The 15249-nt window shown below is 33.9% G+C and overlaps 1 pseudogene; it reads right to left on the bottom strand.

The window, feature by feature from the left end:
• Positions 1 to 5743: 5743 nt before the first annotated feature.
• Positions 5744 to 5913, bottom strand: LOC118046637 (U1 spliceosomal RNA; annotated as a pseudogene).
• Between the last annotated feature and the right edge of the window lie 9336 nt (positions 5914 to 15249).

Below are 15249 nucleotides of genomic sequence, written 5' to 3'. Positions count from 1 at the left end.
ACTCACGATGCGGCAGCTACAAGCATCGAGAGTTTGCCAACTAGAAAACGAAAACGAGATATGGAATGCACCTTGGTAAAGAAATCTGCAATCTGCAATGAAGAAGGAACAAAAGGCAAAGTAATGGTTCCATGCTTGAGATGATGACGAGTAAGATGACAATCGATTTCAATGTGCTTAGTCCTCTCATGAAAAACCGAGTTGTGAGCAATCTGAATAGAACTCTGGTTGTCACAATACATAAGAGTAAGATGGAAAAAGGAAACTCCCATATCAACAAGTAACCAACGTAACCAAATAATCTCTTTGGTAGTAGATGTCATGGCACGATATTCTGCTTCGGTGGATGATTGAGAAACAATAGATTGTTTCTTGCTCTTCCAAGAAATAAGAGAATCACCTAAAAAGATACAAAACCCGGTAACAGACTTGCGATCTGTGGGATCACTACCATGATCAGCATCAGAGTATGCATGCAACTCCAAGGAAGAGGTGGATGAAAGTAAAAGACTTTGAAAAACTGTACCCCGAAGATATCGCAAAATACGAAGAACAGCTGCCCAATGAACAGTAGTAGGAGAAGCAACAAACTGACTAACAACATGAACAACATATGCAATATCTGGACGAGTAATGGTGAGATATACCAAACTCCCAACAATAGTGCGGTATAAAGTAGGATCTATCAAAGGTAAACCATCAGAAAAAGAGTACCTTGCGTTAACCTCAATAAGAGTATCCACAGTCTTGTTATCAGTAAGTCTAGCCCGCTCAAGAATATCTGCAACATATTTCGACTGAGAAAGAAGATAACCTCTAGGTGAGTATGCTACCTCAATACCTAGGAAATATCGAAGATAACCCAAATCCTTCATCTCAAATCGTCTAGCCAACTCTGTCTTCAAAACTGAAATACCATCAATGTCATCACCAGTAATAATCATGTCATCAACATATAAAGACAGAATGATACGACCTGCATCAGTGCACTTAATAAAAAAAGCAGAATCATGACTGCTAGAAACAAAGCCAAGTGACGAGATCACAATAGAGAATTTCTTAAACCAAGCACGGGGTGCTTGTTTGAGACCATATAATGCTTTCTTAAGCTTACAAACATATCCAGAGTCATGTGAAATACCAGGAGGGGGTGCCATATAAACTTCTTCTTGAAGATCTCCATTCAAGAAGGCATTTTTAACATCAAGTTGAGAAATATGTCATTGACGAATCGAAGCTACGACAATAAGAGTACGAATAGTAGTCATTTTTGAAACCGGAGCAAATGTCTCCTCATAGTCCATACCATACTGTTGAGAGTATCCTTTGGCAACCAACCTAGCTTTATATCGCTCAATAGACCCATCAGAATTAGTCTTGATCTTATACACCCAACGACAACCAACAACACTCTTACCAGGAGGTAGAGGAACCAGATCCCAAGTATCTGTCTTATGCAATGCAGAAAGTTCCTCATCCATAACTTGTTGCCAAAGCGGATCAAGAATTGCCTCTTTATAGGAAGAGGGCTCAACAAGACAATGAATAGAGGCTCAAAAGGAAGTAAATGATGAAGAATAACAAGAATAAGCAAAATCTGGTAGTTTTGTGGACTTACGAATACGGATGGACTGACGTGGAGGTGGATCCACAATCTCAAATGAAGCTTGAGGGGCTGTAGATGAGAATGGAGCTTCAGGTGTGCTAGAGAGTAAAGTACCAGTACCTGCAGAGTTATGAGTACAAATTGATCGAACATGGGGAGAGCTATCATTACCAGAATCCTCAGAAAATGGATCTATACTAATAAGATCAGATTTAGTCAGGTTATGAGTAGTGGATGAAATAGAAAAGAAAGGTATATGCTCAAGGAAGACAACATGACGCGACACATAAAGTTTCTGAGTTATTGGATCAAAACAACGATAACCCTTTTTACCTTCACCATAGCCCAAAAAGACACAAATAGCGGATCGAGAGGATAGCTTACTTCGTTCTACGTGAGGACGAAGAACAAAACAAGTACAACCAAAGACTCTAAATGAGGAATAATCAGGGACATACCCATATAACTTTTCAAAAGGAGATAGACCCGAACTATGAGAAGATGGAATTGTATTAATCAAGCTTACAGCAGTAAGAACAGCTTCTCCCCAAAACTCACTAGGAACAAAAGCAGACAACAAGAGAGAACGAGCAGTTTCGACAATGTGCCTATGTTTTCTTTCAGCAACACCATTTTGCTCAGGAGTATCTGTACATGAAGTTTGGTGGATGGTTCCATCTAGGGCAAGCAATTGGCAAAATTTATTAGAAGTGTATTCCCCACCTAAATCACACCTAAAACATTTAATCACATTAGAATATTGAGTTTTGATAAGAGCTCGAAAAGCTGCATATATCTCAAAGAATTCAGAACGATGTTTCATTAAATAAACCCAACAATAACGAGTATGATCATCAATAAAAGAGACATAATATCGAGACCCTCCTTTTTTGGCAATAGGAGAAGGTCCCCATACATCAGAATGAATCAAATCAAATGGTGAAGAAGAAACAGAAATACTTCAATTAAAAGGTAAAGCGGAAAATTTTGCCAATTTACATCCACTACAATCAAAAATGTCACAAGTTTTCAAATTTCCTAAAGCTCCTGTGGATGTCAAAAATCTCAAACGAGAAGACGAAACATGACCTAGACGGGAATGCCATAAATAAAAACTAGAAGATGAAATACTCAAACGAAAGGAAGACAAATCAACTGTAGTAGTAGCAGCGGCAGCAGCAGCAACTGGCACTTTTAACTCATCTAAAATATATAGTCCATTCTCCCTACGGCCTGTCCAAATCAGCTTCTGAAACTGCAGATCCTGTATACAACAAAAGGAACCAGAAAACATGACTAAATAATCACCAGAATCACATATTTGACCAACAGACGTAAGATTCAATTTGAGTTGTGGAATAAGATAAACATTAGGGAGAGACATGTGAGGTGTGACAACAGAACCAACACCTGCTAAGGGCATTTGAGTGCCATCAGCAATCATAATAGGAATGGAGGATAAAGGGGATACAGAGGTAAAAGATGAGGAATCTGGAAACATATGATGAGAAGCACCAGAATCCAAGACTCATTCAGAATGTGACATACCTGAGGAACTATGAGGCAACTGACCTATGGAAGAAGAAGCAGACATTGCTTGTGGCTGCAAGGAGAGAAACTTCTGAAATTGCTCAGCCAAAATATTAGGATCGATAATAGAACTCAAGGAAGCTACTGCTGCAGTATTGTGGTGTTGTGGTTTATAACCCTGAGGTGGTCTATGAGCATTAGATTGTGACTGATTTCCAAGCTTGATTCTGATGTCTCAACTTAGGACACTGAGCCTTCCAATGACCTTTCTGCTTACAGAAGCTGCACTCATCAAAGCCAACCCTTGTGTGAGACTTATTCTGATGATTAGAGAATGACCTAGAAGGTACTGCTAGTACAGAAGGATTTGAAGCAGAAAGAATTCCTTTTTCAGAATAAGACTGAAAACATATTTCTTCAGCCAATAACTCACTGACAACAGAGTCAACAGAAGGCAGTGGAGAACGATGCAGAATTGAACCTCTAAGTCCTTCGAAATCACTGCGAAGTGCTGTTAAAAACTGTACCAATCTTTGCTGCTCTCTACGCTCAATATAGGCACCACATGCCTTTAATTCTGTCGATTCTGTAAGAGCCAATTGATCCCAAAAATCTGTCATAGCAGAATAAAACTCTTGAATACTCATATTCTTCTGATGAAGAGCTCGTATGTCATTCTCTAATTGATACTGTTTTGCAAAATTTGGTTGTGTGAATAACCTTTGCAGATGATCCCAAACCTCTTTTGTTGTCTCATATTTCGCCAACTGCGTACCTATTGAATGCTCAACAGAATTGTTGATCCAAGTAATGATCTTTGCATTATTTGCTTCCCATGTATCTATCAAACCAGCATCCTCCCCCTCAATATTCTTAGGTATCACATAAGTTCCACTAACATACCCCCACATCTTCTTACCCTTAAGGAAATTTCTCATTACATAACTCCAATATAAATAGTTCTTCCCATCCAACCTCACACTCACAGACTGAAGCGAATCATCTCTTTCAGTAGCCATAATCAACAATCACAGATAACCAGAATGCAAAAGCAGCGGAAGACAAAATACTCAATTGCAGAAACTAAACAAATATCTTCTCGAAATTATACGATTACTCCCAAAACACAAAACAAATTTGCAAAAACTGAACGCAGATACCAAATTGCAGAAGCTGAAGGGAAGATGAAATACCAAAATAATTGCAGAAACTGTCGAAATACCTAATTTTGCAGAAACGGAAGACAAAATATCACTTTAAATTTTTTTTGCAGAAGTTGGATCCGCGAAGCTGTATTTGGGATTAAGCTTCATTCCATAAAACCAGCTCTTATACCATGTTAAACTAATTGAGATCAAACACAAAAAAAAAAGGCTAGAATTCTGAATAAACTGTATATTATGAATGCATAGTTTTAACCTAATTACAAATAAAGTATATATAGGTTAAACTGAAAGTACTATTCTACCCTTAATAAATAAGACAACATAAATATTATTTAACAATATATATATATATAAGCTTTGGGCCTAAGCATCAACAATAAAAAAGAAGGAGGTCTACCTCCTTTCATCCTTTCATATAAGCCAATAGACAAAAGAAAAAACCTTTCTAGTTTTATCAACCCTTTAAACACCCATCTTTTTTTTTCCAGAATAGTACTCCCTTTTTCACAAAACCAGATGGTAAGTAGGTCATTGCAAAAACTCATGTTACTTTTCAAGCCAAAGGTCACGAGTCTGGATGAAGAGTGTATTAGAGAAAAGAAAAATTGATGCACTTGATACTGTGCTCTTATTTTATTTATGTTTTTGTCGAGGTATTGTGTAGTTGTGTCTGTTCATGTACCTGATGCACTTGATACTGTCTCAGGTAAAAGGACTTCTCAAGGAGAAAAAGCTAGAAATGCTAGTCGATCCTGATCTCCAAAACAAATATGTGGAAGCTGAGGTGGAGCAGCTAATCCAGGTTGCCCTGCTCTGCACTCAAGGCTCCCCAATGGAGCGGCCTAAGATGTCGGATGTGGCAGAGAGATGGGATGAGTGGCAAAAGGTTGAAGTTCTACGTCAGGAGGTGGAATTAGCTCCTCATCCTAATTCTGACTGGATTGTTGACTCCACAGAAAATCTACACGCAGTCGAATTATCTGGTCCGAGGTGACCCTGGCACAGTTACAAGAGAGAGTACTCCCCCCTTCTTTTTTCTTCTTATTCGATGAATGCAACCTGATTTTAAGCTCGTGCAAGTCCAGTATGCATTATTCTATTCATTACCTTTTGTGCATGCAAGTCGCTTTGTTGAACATTTTGGAGTCAATGACATATAGATGCAGCCTATGCAGTTCAATCTTGTCTACTGCCTGCAAGTTCATGCCATGGCAGACCAGAGTAGTGAGTTTTTCAAATTAATTATTGTTGATTGAGGAAACCGACTTCATGGTTGCTGGACCCGTGCGTCATTCACTGAGTGTCCACTTTCGAATTGCTGAGCTCACATATCAAGCTGACTTATCTGGCCCGTTACTTTTGGAATAGTAAAGATCAATAACAGGCTTGCCGATGTTTTATATTAGGGTTTCAGCTAAGTAAATTTTGAACTAGAATTGGTTAGGGGCCGCGACTGGCGCAGCCCCCTCTGCCACAAATTTTGACGTTTTTTGACGTAGGCTCTCCCTCTTGGGGAGACCTTAGGCCAGCACCCCTCCAGCGTGCAATAGAGGTCACAGACCTAGACCATGGGCCTTCAGGATCACCCATTGATCCCGTCCAGGTAAGTATGTGTACCGTTGCTGAGGCCTTCTAATTTATACCCGCATGCCTTATGTCCCTTCTTGTTTTTCCTCGATGTGGGATTCTAGACTACCTCGCGACATCACTTCCTCATGCGAAGCAGAAGACTTAAATACCCCCACATGTGCCCTGCCTACTTCCAAACAGTTTAGCCACTAAATTATTTTATTTTTCTAATTAAGTTTTCAACTATTATTTTACCCTCTTTTTACTCTATTTCGAAAGAAAAAAACTCCAAATTTCGATAATTATTGTATTTTTATGCTAGATAATCCAACCAACCAATTATTTATTTCCATATAATTTATATAAAAAAGCTAAAGCCAGAGGTAAAAACATCATGTATGTAGATTGATTTTACTGTTCATTGACATTCTTGTTTTTTCAAAAAAAATCTAATTGCCTTTGTGTTGGGGGTGTTTTAGTCTTTTTTACAATGTGCATTAATTATGAAAGGATTATACTAGGGTATAATTCTATCTTCTTATTTTTAAGCACAATAAAGTGACTTGACTGCCCTTAAAATAAAAAAATTATAAAATTGGCGAAAAGGTGTATAAATATCTTTTTATTTATTCATCTACATAAATTGATAAGTATGTCCTTCGAATAAAAAAATTTAAATCATAGGTTGAAGAGCCTTTTAGTCTTTTCCTTCATGTTTTTTTTTTCTTGTAATTATTGTGATAATCAAAGGCATTTTGGTTTATAATTCAATTAAAAATTAATTAATCCAAAAAAGTTGTTAGCATGCACGCACCAACATGTGGGAGGCACCCGTGCACTTTGGGTGGCAAGTGTGGAGCCTCCCAGCGACATAAAATGCTTATTCGTCGTGTATTTGGATGCATCGCCGTGTTCTCTTTCTTCTAATGTGGTGCGTGTCGATAGTGACAGGGTGGTTTGTTGCCAGTCAAATTTTTTTTCTCTCTCTCTCTCTCTTCTACCCTGAAAAATACAGGTTGGTTCTCTTTGTTATCAATATTTTAACTTCAACCCTTATTCTTTTGATTTTTATTTTTTGTTTTTAATCTTTTTGTTAAAATTTTATTCGTTTTCAATTTAATCCTTTAATTCTAATTTTTCATCTATATATTTTTTTTCCAGTTCTTCTTCTTTAGATCTCTATTTTTTTTTCCTTAGTTCTTTTGTAAAAATTTTGATGGTTTTTAATTTTATCATTCAATCCAAATTTACGGTGTATTGATATATATATAATTTGGTTCTTATTTTTTTATCCTTTTGTTAAATTTATTTTTCTTCAAAAAAACTAGATTTTAAAATTTTAAAAAACCATTGAATTTTTCACAAACTAGGTAAGTCACCTAGAGAATGTAATCATTTTGAAAAATCTTTGAATTTTTTACAAAAAAACAGGTAGGTCACCTACAGAATAAGACCATTTTGAAAATTTTTTAAGTTTTTTTATATATAAAAAGGTAGGACACCTAGAAAATGAGACTATTTTAATATATCTTTAATTTTTTTCACAAAACATGTAATTCACCTTGAGAATGAAACCATTTGAAAAATCTTTGAATTTTTCATTGACGAGGTAGGTATCTTTTAAATGACCAATTTTGAAGTTTTGCAAGGTTAACCACCTTTTAATTTTAATAAAATTAAAAAACATTCCAATAAAATTACCTCTTAACTTTGATGATTTAAAAAATAAATTATTTTTTCTGGTCAAGCTTACAATATAAAGCTTTTTACATGAATTTATATAGAAAGTGTTGTAAAGAAAAGATATCTATCATAACTTATATTTAACATCATTTCCTTTTAATTTAATGTTCTTTTAACATGAATTTTATGTCCAAGGTTTCAATAGTAAGTAACTGTATTGACTGAATTACCGAAGAACTTGATATGCCTATTGAGAAACTCTTCGATGAGAGGTTTTCATCGAGGAATCCATTGATGATTTATATACTGATAAAAATAAAACTTAATTGTTAATAAAATATTTTGTCAATTAAAATCAATTTTTAGGTTGTGAGCTCAGTAACCTAATTTGTTTTTTGTTTTTTTTTTGTCACAACATCTATACTAATCAAAATTTTTATAAACACTAAATTAAAAGAAAGTTAAAAATGCACTGCACAAATATAATCACGAAAACTGTTTAGATTGCCATTAGGTTTTACACTGCAACAATTAAATGTTGTCAAAAAATTTCACGAAAAATTAATTTTATTGTAGCGCCACACAGCACAATCAAATGGGAAAGCCATGTTCCGAAGAACCTAATGGAAATCCTGTCAAGGCAGGTGGATTTTTCTTGTCCCTTTTGATAAAACAAAGCATCAATACCTTTCAATATTTAAGTGTTAATCTTTCTTGTACTCATCGTAAAAGTGATAGCCAGTTACATCATCCTTAACCAAATTAAAAATTTCACACTGAATTCAAATACATATACAAAAACAAAGATGGAAGTAGATGATGTAAATATTCAAAACAAACATGTTCTCATCGTAGATGCCAGAATCAAATTTCCTGGATTATATCTCTTTGTATAACAGTTACATGATGAACCTTGCTTCATCACATGGTGGCAGAAGTAGGGCAGGCAGGAGTCTCGACCCCCCGTAAAGAAATGTATTTTCTAGCTTTAATTTTCTTTGTAAATATTTATAGAAAAAAAGTTACAAAGAAAGTTTTAATTAGAGCATGAATTAAAGGGAAAAACAACTAGTAGGCCATTAACAACCAAAAACATATTTACACAACAATGTTACCTAGAAATTTCTCCTATAAAAAAATGTTTTTAATTTAGCTTCCCCTAATTTTTTTTGTTTTTTGCTCCGCCCCTGTCATCACACATTATCGACAAAGTAGAGACCTTCCTATTAGTACCATGCCAACGATCATCCATGTCTAGATATCTGACAGTAAGCAAAATTCAGGGATCATTATAACAACACAGTTTAGTATTTTGGTAATCTGACTAATAGATAATAAACTATTTGATAAAAAGGGAACAGATAAATTAAGTATGATGTAATAAGATAGATGGTGTAAGATTCCTCAGCCACATTAATTTTATCACCATTTGTAGTGATCGCATACTCACGGCAAGCGTGAAACAAAGACCTGTCATTTTTCATGCGATCTGTTGAGCCATAGCCAATTAGGTATAAGAAGAGACTTGCCTTGTTGATTTGAGCTACGAGTAGCATCCACCGATGAACGACAACATGGCACAGCTGACAACAAATTCAGCCCTCTTTCATTGCTGGACAGTGGCCTGGACGAGCTGGACAAATTGGTAGATGTGACAGCCTCCATTCCATGCAAGGGCATCTAGTCCCGGATTGGTGGCAGTAGGACTTGTATTTTGTGCGGCCTTAAAGTCTAAAATTTATTTTATTTTTATTTATTAAAAAATTATTATTTAGAAAATATATCTATATAGAAAATATATTATATAGAAAATATTGTGATTATGCTCTTGTGTTGTAACCCCACCATTACTATTATATATTGCCCACTATATATATATATATATATATATATATATATAGAAAAGGTTGGTTAACCAATTGATTAAGCATTTTAATTATTTTTAACTTGGTATCAGAGCTTTTTGCTATCAGAACTCTTCTTCTCCTTTCCTTCCTTGTAGTCGGCCTCCTCTCTCCCTCTCCAAAACGGACTCTACTATTGCTGCCACTTACTCCCCTCACCAAAACAGCGGTGTAGCCCAACCAACTAGCCACTTAAAAGCTGCTATCGCTGGTTCCTTCTCCCATCAGTAGTAACCCCAACCTGCAGAGCAGAACCATGACTCTTTCTTTCATTTTTCTGTCGTCTCTCTTCACATCATGGGGACAATGACTCCTTCTATTGTTGCGTTATCCAACACTCTTCAAGTGGCCTTGTTGAAGCTTACAATCACAAACTATCTCTACTGGCGAATGCAGATGAAACCATATCTTCTTGGTCAAGGTGTTTTTCACTTTGTCAATGGCTCAGCGTCGTGTCCTCCCTTTCATATTTCTGATTGTTCTGATGGTTCTTCTTCGGCAATCAACCCTTCTTTTCTTTGTTGGAAGCAATATGATTAGCTTATTTTAAATGCGTTACTCTCCTCCCTCTTTATGGACTCCCTATATCTCGTGGTAGATTGTCAGACTTTTTCTTGTGTTTGGTATATTCTTGAGAAAGTGCTCGCTTCTCCATCAAATTCTCGTGTTATGCAATTCCATGGGGTTTTTTAAGATCTTTAGCAAGGAGATGCTTTGGTTACTACATATATGCAGCACGCTAAGTTATTATTTGATGAATTGATTGTTGCTGGCCAACCCCTCTAGAAAAATATACTATATAGATACATTAATATTTTTGATGTGTTGATTTAATTTAAAAAATAAAAAATATTATTTTAATGTATTTCTAAATAAAAAACATTTTAAATCATAACCGTTACCATAATTCCAAATATATCCAAGCTACTAACGACGGTCCAAATACCAGGCAAGAAAGCCATTCTGTTTTAAACCATTCTCCTCAGTAAGTCGGCTTTTCTTACAATATGAGTAGATTAATCCATCCTTTTCTGTTGATCCATTAACAGACGCCTTGGAAATCATAGCAACAATAGGATCTACAAAAGGGTCAAATGGATAAGAATTAGTTTTAGTTATATATTTTTAATAAAACATAATGATCTCAATTCATTTATTATAGTTTTAATTTATAACCCCTTTACATAAAGTAAATTTTCAGTAAAAATACATATTTTTTGAAAACGACCTTTTTAGGATTCCCTCGTTAAACGTGTGTTAAATCTTTGGTAAATATACATTGTTTCAATATTTATTCTATTTAATAAGACACATTATTTCATTAATAGTATAAATTCATTGAATAAAATTTTCACAACTTCATAAAATATTACTTCTTTTAATAAAAAATGTATATTTTTAAAAAAACCAGTTTAGGATTTTTCTCAACAAATAAGTATATTCATTCTTAATTTCTAATAAAACGCATCATTCCATTAATGACCTAAATTCATTGAATAAAATCTCTTATAACTTCTCCACAAACCTATGTATTATGTATGTAATCTATTTAAATTATGTATCCTTTCATTCTAAGAGTTTTCTAAATATGAACACATACGTGAATAACGAATAATCATTGGAAGTAATCTCATTAAAAAAAAATCTAAAAGCAATTTCATGAAACTTAATTCATGATTTTGTATAACATCGATCCTTTATATATAATATTAAATAATTTTTGAAGGATTATATTTGAGAAATTGCCCACAATGCACAGTTCATTAATTGATTGATTAGTTAAATAATGATTTAGAACTTTAAGCTTTTGTTATATATATTTTTTCTTTTTATGTAGTTCAGTGGAACTTATTTAATTTTGTTTTTGGTAAGTACAAGTATCAACACTTATGGTGTCCTTGAGCATCTTCATATATATTGATGTGTGAGTGCTGGTATTGTGGCTTGGCTCCCATCTATCAACAGACCACTCCTTGAGGTCTCCACCATCCCCCAATTAGCCTTGCCTCCAAGGGCGGAGCAAGGAATTTGTTTTATCCTGGGCTATTAAATAAATATATAAATATTTTTTAAGATCAATTATTAATTCATGTACTTAAATTTTTAAAATTAATAGTAAAGTTTTAATTCAAATACACTATCCAAAGTATTAAAAAATAAATTTGAAAGTACATAAAATTAAAGCGAAAGTAAAAATAAACTCACTATTAAAGTTACATCCTTCGATGTTTTGTAGAATATAATTCATCTATAATCGAATCTGAATCGATATTGTAACAACCCCTCAACCGAGATAAAATAACAATATCATGTCAACTGGAAAACAAAGTAATTAAATTTTTTTCCTCTTTTAATTCCTTCTTCCTTCACTTGATTTTTCCCTAGATTAGTGTTTTATAAGTTGTCTGAATCGATATTGTAACAACTCTTCAACCGAGATAAAATAACAATATCATGTCAACTGGAAAACAAAGTAATTAAATTTTTTTCCTCTTTTAATTCCTTCTTCCTTCACTTGATTCTTCCCTAGATTAGTGTTTTATAAGTTGGACTTTATAAGTTTACAAGATTATTCTCTCACTTTTTTTTTTCCTTGAATTTTTTTTATGTTTTTCCCTTATTTTTTTCTATTTCTCTCTCGCATTTTCTTTTCTTTCTTCTTTTATTCTGTTTCTGCTCAGTCGGCAACATATAAAAGGAAGGAGGAGCTAATTTTTTTTATTTTTAATGGAAAATAATTATTTTACTCTTAATGAGTCATTTTGCTTTTATTTGACGGTCTTTTTTTTTGTTAGCACTACCAAGCTCCATTCATCCTAAACTCTTAACTAGATTTTATTCAATATATTTTAAGATTCCTCGTAAAATTTAAACTCGATCTGATGGTCGGATTGAAAATTACGTCCAATAACGTAAAACTGATCAAATTGTGATTTTTATCAAATTTCTAAATTTCTCCAAAAATTCTGAAATTTTAACCCAAGCTAAAACATCATATTAGAAGGCTCCACATAAATTTTTAGAATTTTTTGATAATTTAATTGAAAATTATAAATGTTTTTTACATAAAACTAATTAAAAAATATTGATAAAATCTTGACCTGGGCTAAAGCCCACCCCAGCCTTTGTCATGCCTCCGCCTATGCTTGCCTCCCACCATTTTTTTCCCCTTAATCTATTCAAATATATCATTTTTGTTTTAAAGAGATGTTTCAACTCAAGAATTGTTTTTTTAGCAACTCATTAGCAATCAAATATTTTAGTTGCTTCAATTACTAACTTCTCATATTCAAACTTACATAATAATTACTCTAATACAAAATAGAAAAATGGTGTTCAAAATAATAAAATAGGTAGATAAAACCCTATACAAGTATATTTTATTGCAAGAGAATTAATTTTTATATTGTTCAAGGATCGCTCATGTTACCTTTTCCCATGCGGGAATTTGGATTCATGTGCTCCTCAGCTTGTGACTGTTCGTTGAAGAACTTGTCATTTTCAATAAAGATAGCATGATCTGAAGAATGTTGAATACCTTCTAAGGCAGTAAGCATTTTCAAATAAATTCAATATGCTATAGCACTGCCCTAATTAAAGTGATGGATTTTCAACACTACATGGAGAACTCTAGTGATCATACAAGGAACCAAAAAAGTTTTTTGATGTTGCACGTTCGAATCTTGAGGACTATTTTATATTCAAAGAGCACCCACTTTTATAGTGTTTTGTTGTGAATCTAAGTGCATATTCTAATAGTTATAAAGCTTAAATATTGCATCCTAAAGAAAATGTCTTTGCCTTCCCGTTGAATGTATTATTTTTCAAGCTCCCTTTATATAAAAAATGATACTTTACGTTAAATTTTTAATTACATGCCGGTCAAGTGGTTCAATAAATAAGACCCAACTAGAATTTAATATAAATAATTCTGGTATGGATAGTCTATTAAATAGGAGTTAGTGAACTAAGTTTCAATGGATGAAATCTAATCCAAAAAAGAAATGACTAAAAACATATTGATCCAAGAGGGAGACATGGTCTTGGTTTGCCCAAGTTAGTAGAAGAAATTAAGAAAAGCTAGAGAAAAACAAGATGGAATTTAGTGCAAATATATTGATCTTTGTTCATGATAATTCAGTTCATGAACAATTGAGTCCGATGCCAAAAGCTAGAATTTCTCTTATACATTCCATTACATTTTTCATTATATAATAGCATTCACAGTCACAAACCGAACCTTATAAAAAAAACTAGTCTCACTTTGGTTTTGCAGTTGGTGCCGGAACTTGAATGAACATGCATGGAAGTCCTGTCGTGAGATTTTAGTGATGTTTGGGGTCTGGCCCTCCTGGGCTGAGTCGTTTGGATTCGTAAGGGCTTCGAGCCACGTCTCCATCATCTGTGAAGCTGACATCGACTTGTTTCGATTTCTCTTGCAGTTCTTGCAAAACCCTTGCTAGGTTCTTCCTCCCGAGGTAAGGCTGATCAAGATGTCTAGTTTCTGACATTGTTAATGTAAGAAACAGCAAAACAAGGCATACCCAAAACTTCAAATTGGCCATGATATCACTGTTTCTCCTCGTATGAATTCTAGCTAGTGTTGTGATTCAAACGATCATGAGAGACCTCCTTATATATTCTCATAACCTCTCTACTGAATCTATATTTAAACCAAGTGGAACCCTCAAAGGTCGTACTGACTTTGTCCTGTTCTATGATGCCAATCGATCTCATTCCAGCTGACAGAATTTTTCTCCATAGCCAATGTATGACGAGTTATGAGCTTGTCCAATTCAGTACAAAGAATCATCTATTTTTTCCAAGGAATGAAATACTTGTAGGGGTCGAGGATCCTACTAATACTGCCAAAATGCAGATTAATTTTAAGGTCATCAGTGATCTGGACCATGAGTGGTTTGTCTAGTCATTGATGCTGTGGCCTTGCAATGGAGGTAGAATTAGTTTTTGAACGTTTAGCGTAGTGAAAGGTCATCTTGTGTTTATGATTAGTCTCAAGCACTTCCCTCAATGATGTCAAATACTTCTGAGTTCAGCTGTTGTTGCTATTAGCTTTTAGTACCACTATTTGATTAGTCCACCATTTGGCCTTTCTGCGTTGAGTTTTATTGGTTTGACAGGAGAATTTGGGTGATACGACAGCCACTTGAAAAATTAAATGTAGTCCTAGCTACTTTGCGTGCGCATGCGCACACAGATGTACAAATTATATATATATATATATATATATATACAGATTAAAAGTTTATTATTCCGATATAAACATTCAAAAGTATTATATATACATTAATATTTACTACTTACATACCGATGTTTCTCATTATTTTATTTCAATGCCAGTTAACTAATACTATTTAAAAAAAGAAATAGGAGAACATTCTAATGATATTTTAAATGAGTTTTCTGAAAATCCGTTAGGTCAATATTCTGATAATATGTTTTATATTGGTTTTTAATATAAAAAAAAAAGCATCAAAATTTGAATATTAATGTCTAATATTAATGTCTAATATCTTCTATACAGACATATTGTTTTGTAATGTTAATGTAGTGTTTAGTGGTTTTAAGTTAATTTCATAAGATTTTTTTTTTTATCTTAATGGATTATTTAAATTAATTTATTTGTTAACTAATATATTGTAATAAAATTTTTAAGATAATATCAGAGTACTGTAATTTACCCTCCAGCTTTTAACCGTTGACCTCTTGGATTATTTATGAGCATGAAACACGAGCCAACAAGCTCCAAGGTAGGATATGGTGAAGTAGA

The sequence above is a fragment of the Populus alba genome, chromosome 13, assembly GCF_005239225.2.
Source record: "Populus alba chromosome 13, ASM523922v2, whole genome shotgun sequence".
Lineage (NCBI taxonomy): Eukaryota > Viridiplantae > Streptophyta > Magnoliopsida > Malpighiales > Salicaceae > Populus > Populus alba.
This window is presented reverse-complemented; position numbering and strand designations above follow the sequence as displayed.